A 19,354-nucleotide genomic window follows, 5' to 3' on the forward strand; every position below is an offset into this window, starting at 1 on the left:
TGGAAAACTCGATGACAACCTGCTGACAGCTCATCCTGCTGGGATGCTCCCGGTGCTGACAGCTGCTCCAAAATAAAAAAATTCCTTGTTCCTTCTTGGTGTATTCAGGATCTCTCCCTACACATTTAATTCTGGGATAATTTTGCACCCATGTTTGAGATGATGCTCAGTAAAGGGGCTGATGAAGAAGCTGGATATGGAGTTTTATACTTCCAGGTTTAAATGAACTTCCAAAACCACTTGGAATGGTTTTTCACCCAGTGGAAGGAGCACATCTCCTGGATACCCTAAAATCTGTGCTGATTTCAGAGAAATATTTTGGAAAACTCAATGACAAGGTGCTGACAGCATCCCCCTCATCCTGCTGGGATGCTGACAGCTGCTCCAGAAAAAAAAAAAAAATTTCCTTGTTCCCTCTTGTTGTATTTGGGATCTCTCCCTGCACACTTTTTATTCTGGGATTATTTTACATCTGAGTTTGAGATGATGCTCAGTAAAGGGGCTGAGGAGGAAGCTGGATATGGAGTTTTATACTTCCAGGTTTAAATGAACTTCAAAAACCACTTGGAATGAGCATCCTCAGTGGAAGGAGCACATCTCCTGGATACCCTAAAATCTGTGCTGATTTCAGAGAAATATTTTGGAAAACTCGATGACAGCCTGCTGACAGCTCCCCCCTCATCCCGCTGGGATGCTGACAGCTGCTCCAGAAAAAAAACCAAAACCAGGGAAAATCCAGCTCCAAACAAGCCGCTCTCTAGGACTGCTGGCAATATTTTCCCAATTTCCAATGTCACTTTGGAGTTTTTAAACCAAACCGCAACTGGAACCAAAGCTGCGCCTCTGCAATTCCAAAGGGAGCCGATCCAAAGGATTTGATGATGGGAGAAAGGCTGGAAAAGCTGGACAGGGAGAGGATTCCTGGAAAAACCCTTCCCGAAACTGGCGAGTCTGCGCTGCCCGCCTGAACTCGGGATTAGCTGCTCCATTTGGAGCCGTGGAAGTGAAGCAATTAGGAGGTGATTGAGATAATTAAGTGCTTTCCTAGAACTGCGGAGGGACCGTCAGCCTCTGGAATTCCAGGAATTTCGCCTGCAGGGCGGGAGAGGAAGATAAGAGTGGAGACAAAGAAGGTGTGCTCATCTGCCAGGGCTTTGTGCCCTTGCCAAAATTCTCTTTTTTTAACAGCCAGGCTAAAAATCCTTGCGATCATCCCGCTCCAATCCCGTTTTCCTGCATTTTATTTTCCCGGCTGAATTACACTGAACTCATCCAGGAGCACTTTAGGCTGGATTAAAATTTAGGAGAGACTCCGGTGAGCCCCATGAGGTGGGAATGTGGCATCCCAAGGAAATGTCCTGGGCTCAGATTCCCCAGTCCCGCTGCTGAAAGACGTGTCTGGCTGCAAAGTTCAGGATGGGATAAGTCTGGACTAATTTTAGCCCTGTCTTGTCTAAGCCAGTCTAAACTCCCTTTATAGTCAGGGGAGGCACTGCCAGGGGGTGATCCAAGCTCCTTATCCTGGAGATTTATCTTGGGATGGGAACAAACCCTACAAGGAGGAGCCTCCCTGCTCCTCTCTCCCAACATTAGCAGAGAATAAACTGAATTTTTCCCGAAAATCAGCTTCATCCTGAACATCCCTCCCTTTAAAAGTCTAATTTCCAGGGCATTTTTTGGGAATTTGAAGCTTTCAGGTTGGTAGGCCCTGAGCACAACTTGCAGATAGGCAGGCCTGGCATAAATTTCGATTATTATTATTATTATTATTATTATTATTATTATTACTACTACTACTACTACTACTACTACTACTACTACTACTACTACTACTATTATTACTATTATTATTATTATTGTCTTATATGGAATTTTTTTCCCCCCAAGAGCTGCACAAACAAATACAATAACATTACTATCATGACTTTCCGACATTACCCAAAGAACAGGGAGTTGGATTTTTCCATAAAAAGAGCCTCATCCCAAACATCTCATCCTTTACAAGTCTCCTCTTGCTGGGGAATTATTTTTGGAATTTGAACTTTTTTGGAAAGTAGACCTAAAGCACAGCTTGCAGATAAGCAGGGCTAGAATACATTTGAGTATTTATTATTTATCCTACATGGAATTTTTTTCTTTCCAAGAGCTGCACGAGCTGATCCAACAGCACATAAAAATACTTTAAATAAAATATAAACAATAGAAAAATATATTAGAAGTCCAAATAAATATTTAATATATAAAATAAATAAATAATTTAAAAATTATATACAAATATAACAAATATTTATTTTCTGCCTTTCTTCTAAGGCTTCATTACCGTAATCACAGCACCAATAAAACAATAATTAAACCTCTCCACCGGGAATAAATTCCCTTCAAACTTCCAAAAGAAATGCTCAGGGCTTTGGATATGAACTTTCCATTATAGGAACTGCATGGATTCACAGAATTCTTTGGGAATTTGTGTGTCCCAAGGATTTTTCCTGCCTGCAAAAGCAGTTACAGCACTGGAGTTTAAACTGAAAAGAGTGAAATGTCCAAGCTGGATGCCGGGTTTTGCAGTGAGATAAAGATCTAATGCAGGGAATTCTATCCATCCCTCCCGTTTTAGCCCTCCTGGAGCAGGGAGACAGCTGGAAGTGAAATCACCGGGGCACATGGGGCTGAGTCAGACAGGAGAAAGGGGAACGGGAGACTCCCAGGAGTGGGGAAATCTCGGGATCACATCCCTGCCAGAGCCATTTCCAAGAGCACATAAGTGAAAAATGTGTATTTTATGTTTGGCTTGTCACAAGTTTTAAAATGAATGTTGTATGTGTTATGTTAGAAAGTTATGCTGTGTTAATTTTCTTAAGTAGTGTGTTAAATATAGTTTTAGGTTGTAAGATAATATTAAAATAGAAACCGTGCTATGTAAGATACTTTTTTTAAAGAGAGGACTCACACCGAGATAGCAGCCACAGGACACCTGAACCTTTCAGAGAAAGAGGATTTATTGCTCCATTATCAGAAGATATTAATTTCTTCCTACCTCACTCAGCCCTGAAGACACCTGAAGAATCCTTTTAGGATTCAGAGGAAGAAGCTGACCCTGACCAAACAGAATCCTGTGTTTGAATGGAATTTATGCATCATGGATGAGATGTATGAATGTGTAGCAGGCTGTTGCTTTTAAGGGTTAATCCTCTGTTAACTGGGTCCTTTTTTGGGCTTATTTTGCCCAGAAAAAGTACTGGGACCATCCTTAACTCTTTGTTTCTTATTGTCTTGTATTGTCCTAATCTCAATTGTTCAATTTTTTATTACTCTAATTACATTACTATTTTTATAACCATTGTATTACTATTAAACTTTTAAAATCTTAAAAACAAGTGATTGGCGTTTTTCACAACATAACTGAGCCCTGAGCTGCTCTTTGATGCTGAGGGAACACCGAGGGAAGGAGCTGCCTGTAAGACATGACTCATCCAATTTTTAACTTGGAAAAGACAAGGAGAAAAAAAAAATCCCAGCCCATGAAAGAGTTCTGATGTATGACATCACCTTGGGTAGGAACAGACATGGAAATGTGCCTTGGGAATTCCAGGGATGGGGATCTGCCTTTGGCAGCTTGGGAGGGGAACTGGGGGTGCTGAACTCTGGGAATATTCTATTTATGGGATGTGGGAGACATGGGAATAACACAGGGCATGGTTTGGTCTTAACATAAAGGAGGAGATGAAGAAGACAAAGAAGATGAAAAAAATGAAGATGAAGAAGAAGAAGAAGAAAAAGAAGAGGAAGAAGAAGAAGAAGAAGAAGAAGAAGAAGAAGAAGAAGAAGAAGAGGAAGAAGAAGAAGAAGAAGAAGAAGAAGAAGAAGAAGAAGAAGAAGAAGAAGAAGAAGAAGAAGAAGAAGAAGAAGAAGGTGATGATGAAATTATCCTTTTTGTTTTTTATCCTTTTTGATATGTGCCGGAAGAATGTTCTGAATTGTTCAGGGAACCCATCCCCAGCTTTAGGAAAATGTTTCTGTTCTGAATAATCTGAGTTCCTTGGAAAAGGGATTGCAAAGGAAAAGTCCCATCTTTTTCCTGAGAAGATGAGCAGTGTCTCAAAACTGCAGAGCTGGGAGAGATGTCCTGCCCAAAAGAGAGGAGAAATTCCCACTTACTTTAGCAAGGATTTAGGGACAAGCTCGTAAATACAGCTGGAATTCAAAAAGAAAGGCCTCAGGCACAGTTTCCTAAACACCAGCAAGTTGGAATCATGGAATCACGGGATGGTTTGGGGTGGAAGGGATTTTAAGGATGATCTCATTCCCGCCCCTGCCATGGCAGGGACACCTTCCCCTGTCCCAGGCTGCTCCAAATCCCAATCCCAGTGTCCAGCCTGGCCTTGGGCACTGCCAGGGATGAGAACTCCACAACCTCCCTGGGCAAGTCCCAAACCTCTCTGAGCAAAGCCCAGCTCCTCCCTTGCCTCCTGCTGCCAATCCATGATTTGGGACTTTCTGCACTGGGAAGTTCTCCCAGCTCCTGTGGCTGGACACGGCCACAGCCACCACAACCAACCCCTGTGCCCTGCTGAGGAAATTCCCAGCTTTTGGACAGAATCTGAGGGATGGGGCATCCTGTGGAGGATCCCATCCCATTCCTGGTGTCCCTCCAAACCCTGGGGACAGCCGTGGTCACAGAGGGCAGGAGGTGACCCTGCACACCACGGGTGCTCAGCCCTGCACTGGTTTCCTGCACTCCCTCCACTTTTGCCTCCTGAATCCTTGATCCAGCTCCCAAAATCCAGATTCCTCATGGGCTGAGGTTGCAGGGGTGACCCAGGTCAAAAATTCAGCCTCATGAAGTGGCCTAGGAACTCATTCCTTTCCTTGTTTTTCACCCAGGTATTCTTATCCACAGTGAAAAATATTTAAAATAAAATATAAATAATAGAAAAGATATTAGGATTATAAATAAATAAATATTAAATATATAAAAATATAAATGATTTTTAAACTATATAAAATACATTTATTTTCTGCCTTTTTTTCTAAGGCTTCATTACTGTGATCACAGCACCAATAAAACAATAATAAAACCTCTCCACCAGGAATAAATTCCCTTAAAACTGCCAAAGGAATCGCTCAGGGCTTTGGATGTGAACTTTCCATTAGAGGAACTGCATGGGTTCACAGAATTCTTTGGGAATTTGTGTGTCCCAAGGGTTTTTCCTGCAGAAGCAGTTACAGCACCAGAGTTTAAATTGAAAGGAGTGAAAGCTGCTGGGGTTGACCAAGGAGCAACACCCTGGGCAAGGCCATGAGATGTCCCAAATCTCCACGGTCAATTCCATGATCACTTTCCATACATTAAATAGAATTTTCAGCATCATTGGGAGGATTTTGGAGAAAACAGAGCCACCACAGGCTGTGCTTTATCTCCAATCATTTCTCACCCCCCAAACCTCACAGTGGGGGCTGTTTTTAACAGGATTTTTGCTGTCAGCCCCCCGGAAATGAGATCTTTGAGCAGGGGTAATTCCAACTGGAAACTGAAATGCATTTTATGACAGCTCCACATTTCCTGTGTAGGCTCCATTCTCCTCAAAATGGGTTCTTCCCTGCCAAGAATCAGTGTAGGGTGTTCAGGGAAGGAAGATGAAACCCTTCCAGGGGTTTCTATTTCAATGTGCAAACCCAAGGAAAGCTGCACTGGATGCTGGATACTCCGACATCTCTGAGAGATGGCTGGGAGGGAGAAGGGTGATAGGGAAATGGAAGACAGAGGTCAGAAAAGACACCCAGGAAGTTCCACCTTGCTGTGAAGCTCTGGAACCATCCTGGCTTGGAAAACAGCTCCAGGATTTAAAGATTCCCTCCCCAGAGCACGAAGCAGAACAAAGGACAAGGCTTTGGATTATCATCCATGGCCTTGATTCCTGCCATCATCTCCATGGGACATTCCTGAAATCACAATGAGGCGTGGGGTGCTTCCATATCCTCCATTCCCCTTGGAATTTCATTTGGATGGCCAGCACCTTCCAGCCAAATCTGCTCCAAAAAATACAAATAAAACAAATGTACAGAACATTTACTTCAGGTTTGGGTGTGGGTTGATTTTGTTTTTTTTTTTTTTTTTTTTTTTTTTTTTTTTTTTAATTAAAGATGGAGCCTCTGGGTTCAGTCTTGGATTTTTTTTTTCCTTCTTCTTATCTGAAATATTTTCCCTCAGCTGCCTTGGAAGCTGCCATGTTCCTATGGATGTTTGTGGTGCTGGCACAGGGTGCAGGGAGGCATCAACCATGGCACCGAGGCTTTCCTGTAAAGCAGCATTTCTGTGGCTGGATGAATTTATTGCTTGTGAAAGGTGACTCAGGGAGAGCTGTGAAGACTGAGATCCACGAGAAAGAGGGAAAAGCAAACGATTTTCCCACTCAGCATTGCCCAGAATTCACAAGGAGCTGCTCCAGGGGGAAGAGGGGACCCTGCAGGGACACACAGGGAGCCCAGACCCTGCTGGGGCTGCCAGGAAACAAATCCACAGGTGGGATAAGGAGGAGCCAGCTCATTCCTCATCGCCCTGATCCAGCCCCCCAGAGGTGCTGGCACTGCCCAGGGAATGGGCACGGCCCCGAGGCTGCCAGAGCTCCAGGAGCCTTTGGCCAGCGCCGCCAGAGATGCCCAGGCTGGGGTTGGGGGGCTCTGGGCAGGGCAGGGCTGGCACTGGGGGATCCCGGGGGGTCCCTTCAGCTCAGGACATTCTGTGATCATTCCTAAATCTTTGAAAGGATTGGATGCAAGTGCCTCAAGCCATTCACACCAACAGCTTCTCAACTTCTCACATGGAATAACTGGGGATGGAAGGGACCTCAAAGCCCACCCAGTGCCACCTCTGCCATGGAGGAACACCTTCCACTGTGCCAGGCTGCTCCAAGAAAAAAATCCAACCTGGCCTTGGGCATTGCCAGGGATCCAGGGACAGCTGGGAATTCCATCCCAGTCCCTGCCCACCCTGCCAGGGATCAATTCCTTCCCAAAATCCCATCTCACCCTACTTTCTTGTCAGTTTGGAAGCCATTCCCTGTGTGCTGTCCCTGCATGCCCTGGAAATTGTCTCTCTCCAGCTTTCCTGGGGCTCCTGCAGGCCCTGCAAGGCCACCCTGAGCTCAGCCCAAAGCTTCTCCTGTGCAGGTGAACAATGCCAGCTGTGCCAGCCTTTCCTGCCAGCAGAGACTCTCCAGCCTGGCCTTGGCCACTTCCAGGGATGAGGATGATTTCCCTCCTTGTCCCCTGTGGGCTCTCCATTAATTTGGGAATAATCCCCTGCTGCCTGCTGTTGGAAATCCTCAGGAGATCAAGCCAGGGTAACAACCAGGGATGTTTAATTGAAATTACAACATGCGCCAACAAATGGGTGAAGCTTTACAGTGACAGCTCCATTCCATCAGCCCCTCAGGAAAGAACATTTTTCCAGCTTTAGGGTACAATAATCTGATTTTGCAATTCCCTGGATGCAACCCCACTGTTATTGCCCCGAAATCCCCATCCCTGCACATCCCCAGAGCTCCCTGTCCTTGCACAGAGCCAGGGGCAGGAGCTGTGCCTTTGAAGTGACTCTTACAGGACATTACAAATCCGCTGGAAATCTGCCAAAAGCTCGGGTTTATTTTGAAATCTTTCAGTTTTTGACTCAAGAGCTTGTCTGCAGTCCTGGAAACACCATTAGGGGTCTGTGTGACTCAATTTATGACTCAGGAAACTGCTGCTTCTGTCTCTCAAAGCAGCACATTTGGAGATCCAGACTTCAGTCAAACTGAAGGCAGATCAAACTGAATTTTTCCCCCCTCTCTGAGTAATTTAATTTGTCTGCACATTCAAAAAAAAAAAAAAGGAAAAAAACAACAAAAAAAGGTGGAAATAAAATAAATCCTCCCGTTTGTAATAAATGCCCACTGGAAATTGAGATAATGGAGTTGTTTATCCCATGGCTTGGTTGCTTTTCACACTGCTTGTCTAAAATTTGATAATTTTTTTTTGGCATTTTGGCATTTTGCTCTTTTATTATTTAATATTTTCTTTTACATGCCCACAAATCTGAGGTGCAGCTCAGAAATCCTGCTTGGAGGGAAGCCCCTTTGGAATGGGGCTGCAGCATCTCCTCAGCAGCCTGAGCTGGAAATCCTTCCCCAGACAACACAGAAAACTCACCCTCCTACAGGAGCTGTGTCATCCCACAGCCTTCACTTCACAAAACTGGAAAAATTGGGTTTTTTTGAGGATTATTGTATTTACATAATATATTTAAGGATTATTTAAGGATATTTAAGGATTATTTTTGGGGTTTTTTTTTTGACAAGTTCTTCTTCTCCTCCTTGAACCACACTCAACTCAGGAGATTCAATCTTTTTAAGTTCCACAAGCTCTTGATGCAGAATTTTCCTCTCAGACTGGACATGTCCAGAGTTAAATGTGATTTTCCTGCCTGTTCCTGCCCTGGGACTGTCCCCAGCCACCAGAATGACCTTTTTTCCCACCAGGGCAGAGTGGTTTCTCATGCTCTGTGCCCTCCTTAGCCAGCCTCATGTTCTTGCAATAAAAAAATAAAAAATAAAGGGAGATAAACAAACCCCAGTTTGTTCAGCCAGGGATGGAACGGGATTCCAAAAACCCCATCAGTTTTAGGATTTAACTCTCCTGGAGCCCCTTTAGGCCCTGGAAAGGCTCTGAGGTCTCCCTGATCCTTCCCAGCTCTTCCAAAGGAGAAAACCAGGCTTGAGGATTTAATTTTAGTGCTTTCCACACCATGTCACAGCAACATCTAAATTCAATTTATGCTCTTAAATTCTCATATGTTACCTATAAAATTAAATTATCTGTGGCTCGTTGAAAACCTTGAGTGGCAGAGCCATTGCCTGAGCTCATCTCCACCTCATCCCACTGCTTTGCAGGAAACTTCCCTAAAACCTGGTTTAGAACCAGCCCTAAGCAAGATTTCCTCTCTTCCCTTTCACTTCAGACAGTGAACTTTCCCTAAAACTTCATTTAGAAGCAGTTTTAAGCAAATTTTCTCTCTTCCCTTTCACTTGAGACAGTTAACTTTCCCTAAAACTTAGTTTAGAACCAGCTCCAAGCAAATTTCCTCCCCTCCCTTTCACTTCAGGCAGTTTGTCTTTCTTTTTTATTTTATTTCCTGCACAAATCTGCCAAGTCCAGAAAAATAGGAAGAGAAACTCCTGCCTTTCCCCTCTCCCGGGCTGAAATATTTTAGAAAATGTAGTTTAAATAGAAGTGTGTAATATCACACAATAAAAAGCTTAGAGTTTAAAGTTTTAGAATATATTAATATATAAAGAAATAAAAATATTAAATATTTTATTTATGAAATATAAATATTTATTATTTAAATTTAAATATTATTGTTCAAATAATTAATATCTATTTAATTAATTTAATGCTTTAAGTAATATATAAGTAATATATAAATAATAAATATAAATAATATATTAAAAAATATATAAAACAAAATGAAAATTTTAAAACAGAAGCTAGTCCTTCTTCACCTTCTTCTTCATAAGTTTGAATAATATTGTGCAATTAGATTAAAAAAATCCACATTACAAGCCATGAGTAATTAATTATTAAGTTAAAAGTAAAAATAATTTAAGTATCATTTCTTAATTAAACAGTTTATCCTTAAAAAGCCTTATAGAGAAAGAAGTACAAGTCCACTTTTAATTTGTTGAAGTAAAGTGCTATAAAACTCACAGTTTATGAAGCTATAATAAAGTTAAAAGTCAACATTGCTCCGTATAAATTTAGGATGATGTTGGAGAGGGTAAGAGAAGCTTTTGCTGAGTTTCCAACACCCGGGCACAGCTCTGAGCAGCCCGGGAATGCTCCTCACCCCCAGGGAATGCTCCTGGGCTGGAAAAGCTGTCCCAGCTCCAGCAGGAAAGCTGAGCCCCCTGCCAGCAACTCCTGGCTGGGACAGGGGATCAAACCCAGGGGAAGGAAATCCAGCTGGACCCAGGGAAACTTCTGCTGGCTGGGGCTGCACAGTGAGGTACCAGGGAACGGCCTGAGAGGGGAGGTGCTGGAACCCTGGATAGTGAGAATTCCAGACTTTCTGTGCTGCCAGACACTGACCCCCAGGAGAACACTGCATTGACCTGAGGCCCTGGAGAAGCTTCCAAAATTCAATAATAAAACTCAGATTATAGGTGTGCAGTTTGAATAGAAGTGTGTGATATCACAGGGTGGGGAACTCAGAGTTTAAGGGTTTAGAATGCAGTAATAGATATAAAGCAAGATGGAGGGTTTGGGGTGGAGGCTGCTCCTTCATCTTCTTCTTCTTCTCCATGGGTTTGGGTGGTTTTGTGTCATTGGATAAAAGAGTCCACATTGGAGACTACAAGTAGCTAGTTATTAGGTTAAAAATAAAAATATTTAAGTATAATTTCTTCATTAAACACTTTATCCTCAAAAGGCCTTGTAGAGAGAGAGACAGGGCTCCATTTTTAGTTTGTTGCAGTGAAGTGCTGCAGAGCTCAGGGTTTGTGAGACTGTGACAGAGACAAGAACTGATAAACATCTGAGTCCCAACAAGAAATACCATCTCAAAAATTCAATCCTGACCTTGGCAAAAAAAGAAGTAAAGACTCCACAGGAAGGGATCCACATGGATCATGGAATTCTGTCCCTGCCCAGAGCCCCCAATAATCCCCACCAACCCCACCCTGGGCACCCTGGCAGCGCTGGCCAAAGGCTCCTGGAGCTCTGGCAGCCTCGGGGCCGTGCCCATTCCCCGGGCAGCCTGGGCAGTGCCAGCAGCCTCTGGGGGAAGAACCTTTCCCTAAAATCCAACCTAAATCCCTCCTGGGCCAGTTCCAGCCAGGATCCTGTCCCTGTCCCAGGAGCAGAGATCAGAGCTGGAGCTGCAGCCCCTGAGGAGTCTTCCCTCACTCTCCTCTTCTCCAGCTGGACATTCCAAGCACCCTCAGCTGCTCCTCCTCCCCTCCAGGTTCTTCCCCATCTTTTTGTCCCTCTTTTGGATGTTCTCCAATAGTTTAATTATTATTTTTTTTTTTTTAATTGTGGTGCTCCAGACTCCCCCAGGACTGGAGGTGAGGCAGACAGAGTAGGCCAATCCCTCCCTTGGTCAGCACAAATCCCATCCTTTTCCCAGGACTCTCCCCATCTCCCAAGGGATGGATTGGAAGCAGCAGAGCCTGAGTCACTTAGAACTGCCCAGGACAAAGGAATCAGGAAGGCAGAGTAGGAAACTCTCCCTCTTGGATCCCTGCACACCATCCAAGAGCTGAGTTCAGAGAATTCACAGAACTCAGAGCCACAGAATCACAGAATTCACAGAGTCACAGAATTCCAGAATCCCTGGGTTGGAAGAGCTCTTCCAGCCCATGGAGCCCAGCCCAGCCCCAGCAGCTCAGCTGAGCCCTGGCCCCCAGTGCCACATCCAGGCTTTGTTAAACCCCCCCAGGGATGGGGATTGCACCCCCTCCCCGGGCAGCCATTCCAGAGCTTTATCCCCTTGCTGGAAAAACTCTTTGCTGATCCCAGCCTGGATTCCCTGGGTGCAGTGCAGGCTGTGAGCTCTGGCTGTGCCAGTGCTGCTGCAGACAGAGCCCAGCCCCAGCTGAGCACAGGCACCTTCCAGGAGCTGGGCAGGGTGAGGAGGGCACCCCTGAGTCTCCTTTTCTGCAGGGGAGCACCCCCAGCTCCCTCAGTCCTTCCTCTAGAGTTTCCAACTCTATGAAAACACCACGAGGCCAAGAGGAAAAACACCCACTCCAGGCTTTTCAAAACACAGCAACTTGATAATTAGCAAGGAGTTTTTTTTTTTGTTTCTGGCTCCTCTCGCATGTGCAGAACGCTGCCCACACCTCAGCTGCTGACTGGAAAAGCAAACACAGACACAAGCGTGAATTACTGAGCTCCTGACAGAGCAGAAGTCATCCAGCCTTTGAGTCAGCCTTTGCAAAAAAGCATTTTTTGGGTTTTGAGGAAGAGTTTTTAGCCCTGGCCTCCAGAGGATGGACTCTGGACCATCCCCTGCCCTGCCAACAGCACCTGGGGCCTGACAGGGCTCCGTGTGACGGAAAATAAGAAGGGAAATTTGGGATCCAGTTAAAAGTTCCATTCAAGGCCAAGCTTTATTTTTTCTTTTTTTGGTGAAAAAATGTGGAACAGGATGCCCAGAGCAGCTGTGGCTGCCCCTGGATCCCTGGCAGTGTCCAAGGACAGGTTGGACTTTGGGGCTTGGAACCGCCTGGGACAGGAAAATTGTCCCTGGCACAGCTTGAAAATTTGAATCTTGTGTTTTACTCACTTTGATAATTGGCTATGTGTTAAACTTGAATTTAGGATTCTTTCTCCCCACCTTTTCAAAAACCATGGATGAGAAATAGACACCTGAAATTTTAAATCTTGGCTTTAAATCAGTTTGATATTTGGCTCCATGTTTAACTCCATTCCAGATTCAGGAGCAGCCTGGGACAGGAGAATTGTCCTTGCCATGGAATAGGATGAGCATTAACATCCCTTCCACTGCCACTTCCACTTCCTGACCACATTCTGGGATTCCACAATTTCTTGACACTTTTCAGCTCATCAGCCCCCAATTGCAAACCTGAAATCCTCATTTCCAAACCCTAAATCCTGATTTCCTAACCCTAAATCCTGAGTTCCTAACCTTAAATCCTCATTTCCTAACCCTAAATCTTCATTTCCTAACTGAGAGCATCCTGGCAGAAAGGAGTGAATTCCCTCAAACAGGAATAAGGGAATTGTTGGGAATTCTACTCCACTTCCAGGTTTGTCCCAGAGCTCATCTCTGGGACAGGGAAAATTGTCCCTGCCATGGAGTGGAATGAGCTTTGAGATCACTTCCACTTCCTGACCACATTTTGGGATTCCATAATTTCTTGACACTCTTCAGCTCATCAGCCCTCAGTTGCAAACCCCAGATACTCATTTCCAAACCCCAAATCCTCATTTCCAAACCCCAAATCCTCATTTCCAAACCCCAAATCCTCATTTCCTAACTCAGAGCATTCTGCCAGAAAGGAGAGAATTCCCTCAAACAGGAATAAGGGAATTGTTGGGAATCCCATTCCACCTCCAGGTTTGTCCTAGAGCTCCTTTCCTAAAAATCCAACAAATCCCTCCTGCTCCCAGCTTTTCCTGGATATCCGAGCAAACCCAGCCCAGCCCATCCCAGTGCTCTTGGTAAGGCAATCCCATCATTAGTTAAACAAAGGAATGGTGATTAACACCGTAATTAATGGCTTTGAGCCGGGCTCAGGGGGCAGGGTGGAATTTCTGCCTCTCCAAACCCCCCATGGAAATCCTGAGCATCACAGGGGGTCCGCATTTCTCTTTTAAAGAAAATCATTAATAAGGACACAGAATAAAAACTCCGAATGGAGAAATTCAGGATATTTTTGCAATCATTCCCAGGTTTATTCATAGCTAAAGAGATTTTTAGGATCCTTAAAAATTTCATTTTTTAGGGCATTACCATTTCTAAGCAGGCTCTAAAAAAGAGGGGTTTTCCTAAACAAATGGATTTCTTTTTTTCCCTTTGCACAGCATAAAAATCCCAAAGATTCCAAAGAGGATGCAGCCATCTGAGCCCTCTTCAATTTATGTGAGGGATAAAACCAGAAATACCTCTAGAAAAATAGCTAGAACTGATGAAATTGATAGGTGTAATTAAATACATATCAAATGTAAAGTATAAAATTTAAAATTTATATTATGATTATTATCGTTTTTGTATTATAGTTTATTTTTCTAATTAATAGTATTTTTATTTTCATAATTAATAGTATTTTAAAAATTATTATAGTATAATATTTATATTATACTCAATAATCTATAATTTATATTTAAAATATAAGATAGAATATATATTATGATTATTATAATATAATATTTACCTTTTATCATTTATATTTTATAGTTTTTTTATATTTTACAGATTATAGATTATAGATATTAAATTATATATTATCTACCTCTATAAACTCCCCCATGGAAATCCTGAGCATGACTGGGGGTTTGTATTTCTCATTTAAAGAAAATAATTAATAAAGATACAGAATAAAAATTCAGAATACCAATGTATTATATACAACATAAAGTATATAAAATATAAAATCTATATTATAATTATTATATTATAATATTTGTAGTAAAATTTATTTTCTTAATTTCTATTATTTTAGTAATTATTATAATATTTAAATTATCGTGTATAATTTATAATTTCTATTTTAAAATATAAAATATACATTATGATTATTATATTCTAATATTTTTACATTTTGTATTATATATTTTATATTTTACATTCAATATTATTTATATTAATTTATAATTTATACATTATAGATAGTAGATATTATATATTATATATCTCTGTAAACTCCCCATGGAAATCCTGAGCAGCACAGGGGGCCAAATTTCCCCCAGAATTGAATAATGAAGTTAAAATCAGCTGGGAATGCCCCAAATTCTCCAACTTTATGGCAGAAAAATCCCTTTTCCAAGCAAGGGGAAGCAAAAACCCCTGCTGGGTTTTCCTTAAATACCTGCAGGTGTCAGGGAGAAGATGCGGGAGCAGAAGGAATTTTGGCTGGAGCAATCATGGATCTGATTCCCTATTCTGAGGGTCTTGATTTTTTATTAATTAATTAACACAGTAATAATAATAATAATAATAATAATAATAATAATAATAATAATAATAATAATAATAACAATAATAATAATAATAACTATGATGATGATTTACTGATAATAATGATAATTATGATGTCGATAATAAAAATCAAAATAAAAATGAACATAAAAATAAAAATAATAAAATAGAAAGAAAAAGAAAATTTAAAAATAATAAAACAACAACAAAAATAGAATAAATAATAATATAAAATTCAAATATAAATATAATAGAAAAGAAAAAAAAATAAATTTAAAGTTGAATAAAAATAATAATTAAAATGAAAATGAACGTAAAGATTAAAATAAATTAAAGTAAAATAGAAATTAAAAAAAATAATTAAAATTAAAATGAACATACAAATTAAAATAAATTAAAATAAAATAGAAATTTTAAAAATAATAAAAATTACAATTAAAATTATAATAAAAATGATAATAAGAAAATAAAAATAAAAATAATAAAAAAATAAAATGAAATAAAAATTTAAAAATATAAAAATAAAAATGAAAATAATTATTGCAGCCCTTTCCTATCCTCCTTTTATGGCTAAAATCAGAACCAGTTTTGCTCCAAGCTGGGCTGACAGGACCTCTCCCATTTTCCCATCTCCTGCTCCCTTTCCACCGTGCTTCCCCTGGGCCTGGCTGGGCAGGGAGGGCCCTGGGCTCCCCCTGGAGCTGGGTGAGATTCCCTGACTGGATTCTGGAAGGACCTGGAGCAGGCTGGCACCAAAATTATTAAAAATTATGGAAAATGAGCTCCTAAATCCCTTTGGAATGTCAGGAAATGGGAAATTGTGCCCGGAAATTGGCCAAATATTGTTGATAAGTTCTTACAATTCCATTCCATGGAATCAGGGAGTGGTTTTGGAGGGAAAGATCTTTAAAATTTAATTCCCTGCCATGGCCAGGGACACTTTCCCTGTCCCAGGTCACTCCAAGCCCATCCAACCCTGGGAAAAACAAAAACTTCCCACCTTGGTGATCTGTTGTGGGTGCTGAGAGTCTGCTCAGAGAGAAATCAAATCAACTTTCCCGAAATTTATTCTAGAGGAACTTTGAGAAAGCTCAAAGAAAAATTGAAATAATCTTTAATCTTTACAGCTGTTTTAAACTTGTTGTTTGCTTGCAAGAAGTTTACAAGAAGGGTGTTGTTCCTAATTAACCAATGACGTAAGAAGCATTAATTGAAGACCAGTCAAGCCACCTTTCTCAAAACAGTCCATAAAAAAATAGAATGTCTAATGAACTTCACTGTTACCTTCTGAGAAAACCTTAAAATCTGTGTCCCCTCATTCAACCATCTCTAATGCAATAACAACAATAATTTTTCCCCTTTTTTTTCTCTCCTAATCTGTGGCAAATCCCAGAGTCCCACTCCAGCTTTCCCACTCCTCACCGCCTCTGGGATCAGGGGTTGCTCACAAGTGGGATCAAATTGAGCAGGATTTTCCCTCTTTTCTTTTAGGATTTAGGCACCCTGACATGATTCTCATGATGATTGTCCCACTGTTTATTTTGTAGGATATATTCAGGGATGAATTTTGATGATTTTATAAAAAATACTGCAGTGTTCCTATAAATGTAAAAAATGAAAATTGAAATGTATTTTTAGTAAGAAACTTGCTTTAGAAAGAGGAGTAAGGCAGAAACTTGGTTATAAAAATTGGAGTAATGGAATCAGGGAATAATGGAATAATGGAATCATGGGATGATTTGTGTTGGAAGGGATTTTAAGGATCACCCAGTGCCACCCCTGCCATGGCAGGGACACCTTCCACTGTGCCAGGCTGCTCCAGCCCCAGTGTCCAGCCTGGCCTTGGGCACTGCCAGGGATCCAGGGGCAGCCCCAGCTGCTCTGGGAATTCCATCCCAGCCCCTGCCCACCCTCACAGGGAACAATTCCTGCCCCAAATACCATCTAAGGTTCCTATTTTGAAGAAAACCTGACTAGCCCAGCTTTGAAATGAAATCCCTGGAGAGCCTCAGGAGTGACCTGCTCCCTTTCTCCTTGGGAAACCCGAGGATTCCAGGGAGCAGCTGGCTGTAACAGGAGCCCTGGCACCCCACACCCCCTTTTGGGTGTGGATCCCAATAAAAAGGAGGATATTGGATGTCCTTAAGCAGGTGCTACTGGATTAAAGGGGATAAATTCTGATTTTTACTGGATTAAAGGGGATAAATTCTGATCTGGGTCTTTTTAGCACTACTTAAATAAATATTATTGACTGCAACCTCCTTATCTCCTACCAGGAAAGGGGGGATTTGGGTTTGTTTTTTGGGAATTTTTGCTGAAGTAATTTATTAAAAAATACATCAGAGTTTTGTCAAAAATAGACATAATTCCAGGACCTGAAGGAGCTGACAAGAAAGATGGAGAGAGACAATTTCCAGGGGATGCAGGGACAGCACACAGGGAATGGCTCCCAACTGACAAGAAAGTAGGGTTAGATGGGATCTTGGAAATGAGGAATTGTTCCCTGGCAGGGTGGGCAGGGCTGGGATGGAATTCCCAGAGCAGCTGGGGCTTCCCCTGGATCCCTGGCAGTGCCCAAGGCCAGGTTGGACACTGGGGCTGGAGCAGCCTGGCACAGGGGAAGGTGTCCCTGCCACAGCAGGCATGATCCTTAAAATCCCTTCCACCCCAAACCATTCCATGAATCAGAATGCCTAAATTTAACCTGAACAGGCAGAGGCAAAATCATTCCTGATCCTCCAGAAATTTATGCACTGGGAGCTCCACGGTTTTTTGTTGCTCTTATGGCAAAAATAATGTTTGCTTTAGGGAAGAAATGATTTTCTGCTGATAAGAAAAGAGCTCTCGTTGAGAAGAGTGGGGGAAATCTTTCCTGGAGGTCGCAGAGGTTTTGTGTTTGTGTTTAAGTAGGAGCAATAACATTTGGTTTTACAGCTTCACCCCTCCTCACATCTTTTTCTGTCTGCAAATATTGACCCTGTTCTGTGGCAGCTGCTTCCCAGAATCATCCAGGGGGGAAGAGCCCCCCAGGACCATGCAGTGCCACCAGCAGCACCCCAAATCCTGTCCCCAAGGGCCACATCCAGACTCCTGAACGCTCCCAGAGACAGTGACTCCACCATGGGCAACTTATTCCACTTCCTGACTGCTCCTGTGGGGGAAAACCCCTCAAATCTCTTTCCAGAACCTCCCCTGGTGCGTTTTAAGTCAGTTTTTTTTCACCCTTTCACTTGAGTTGTGACATCTCAAAGTCTGCATCGCCCTGCGACACAAACACAGATCTTTGTCCCACTGATGGCCCCTGAGCCCAGAAATGCTTCTGGGCTCTGCCACCAGCTCTGATCCCCTCCAGAACTGCTCTGATCATGGCTAGATCAGCCCAACAAAGCCCTTGGTGACATCAGGCTGCCAGGTGGCTGCAAACTCCCGAAACCCCAAAAACCGTGACGGGTCCGCGCTTTTAAATCCCCTTCTTCACACCCTCCTCCTTCCCCACTGCCAGCCCCACACGAGGGGGCAAACCCTCGTCCCCTGCCAGCAGCAGAGCTCCTGTCCCTTCTGAGAAACCAAAATAACTGAAAAGAAGCCGGGCAGAGCCTGGGGACAGGAAGGCACCGGGGGGGAGCGGGGACGGAACTGCTGCAAGAGCAGCGCAGGGCCCTTATCAGCCCCAGGCAGGGGCTGCGGTTTGCTCGCTCTCGCAACCCTCCTGCAACTGTCACTTGTTTTCCTACAAACAGGATGCCCCAAAGAGGCCGGCAGCTGGCCCAGCACTCCGGGGAAAAGGGGTGTTTGGGGTGCTTCGTGCCAGCTTGGAGCCTCTCGGGGTTTTTCCCGGAGGAAAAGTGGGTGCAGGTGCGAGCCGAGCTCCTTCCTGCTGGGAGGAACTAAAAAGTCCTGGTGGGGCTCGGTTGTGTGGCAGGGGAGAGGCTGAGCTCTCATTTTGCTCCCTTTTTATGATTCCACCTCGAATTTGTTGTTGAGGAAGGGGTTGTGCTACTCTGAAACAGCAAGGGAATGTCTCTGGTGTGTCCAGAAAAAATTGAAGATGTTTCAACCCTGGAATTGTCCAAGGAGCAACCGTCTGGAGAGAATGGCAGGGGGTACAAATGAAATGGCTTTAAAAGTCCCTTCCAACCCAAAGCTTTCCATGATTCCATGCAGATTTCCATGATTTATTTGCTATGCAGGCCCCTTTGCTGGAGTGAGGGCTGAATTAATGGAAATGCTTCTAAAAAAGCCAAAGGAGCAACTGGAGGTGACCAAGGAAGGCCTGGAGGTGGCACTCAGAGCTCTGGGCTGGGGACGAGGTGGGCATGGGGCACAGCTGGGAGTGGATGGTCTCACAGGTCTTTTCCAGCCTCAGGGATTTGGGGATTCTGGCATTCTGTGGATTCTGACACCATTCCCACCACTCTACCCCAAATTTTGCAGCTCAGGTTCCTCAAGGAACACGTTCTGTTCTCCAAGGTCACTTGGGCTGTCCTGCAGAGAAACCTGCCCTGCCAAGCAGCGAGGCACCAGCCTGGAAATTTACCCAGAAGGGAGATACGGGAAAAACAAAACAAGCTCTGATAATTCCCTGGCCAAAGGTTATTCCCTGTGCCAGAGGTGGAGCCTTTTCCAACGGCAGCTTTGGCTTTGCACCCTACAAGT

The 19,354-nt window shown here is 43.1% G+C and overlaps 1 long non-coding RNA gene across 1 annotated transcript in view; it reads right to left on the minus strand.

Moving 5' to 3' along the window:
• Window positions 1–1,026: 1,026 nt before the first annotated feature.
• LOC135291417 (uncharacterized) overlaps window positions 1,027–19,354 on the minus strand; it is a 36,126-nt gene continuing 17,798 nt past the window's right edge. The window contains exon 3 of the long non-coding RNA XR_010354217.1: window positions 1,027–1,092. This is a non-coding gene — a long non-coding RNA (uncharacterized LOC135291417). The remainder of the gene's footprint in view (window positions 1,093–19,354) is intronic.

Source organism: Passer domesticus, chromosome 2, assembly GCF_036417665.1.
Source record: "Passer domesticus isolate bPasDom1 chromosome 2, bPasDom1.hap1, whole genome shotgun sequence".
In the NCBI taxonomy this organism is placed as follows: domain Eukaryota; kingdom Metazoa; phylum Chordata; class Aves; order Passeriformes; family Passeridae; genus Passer; species Passer domesticus.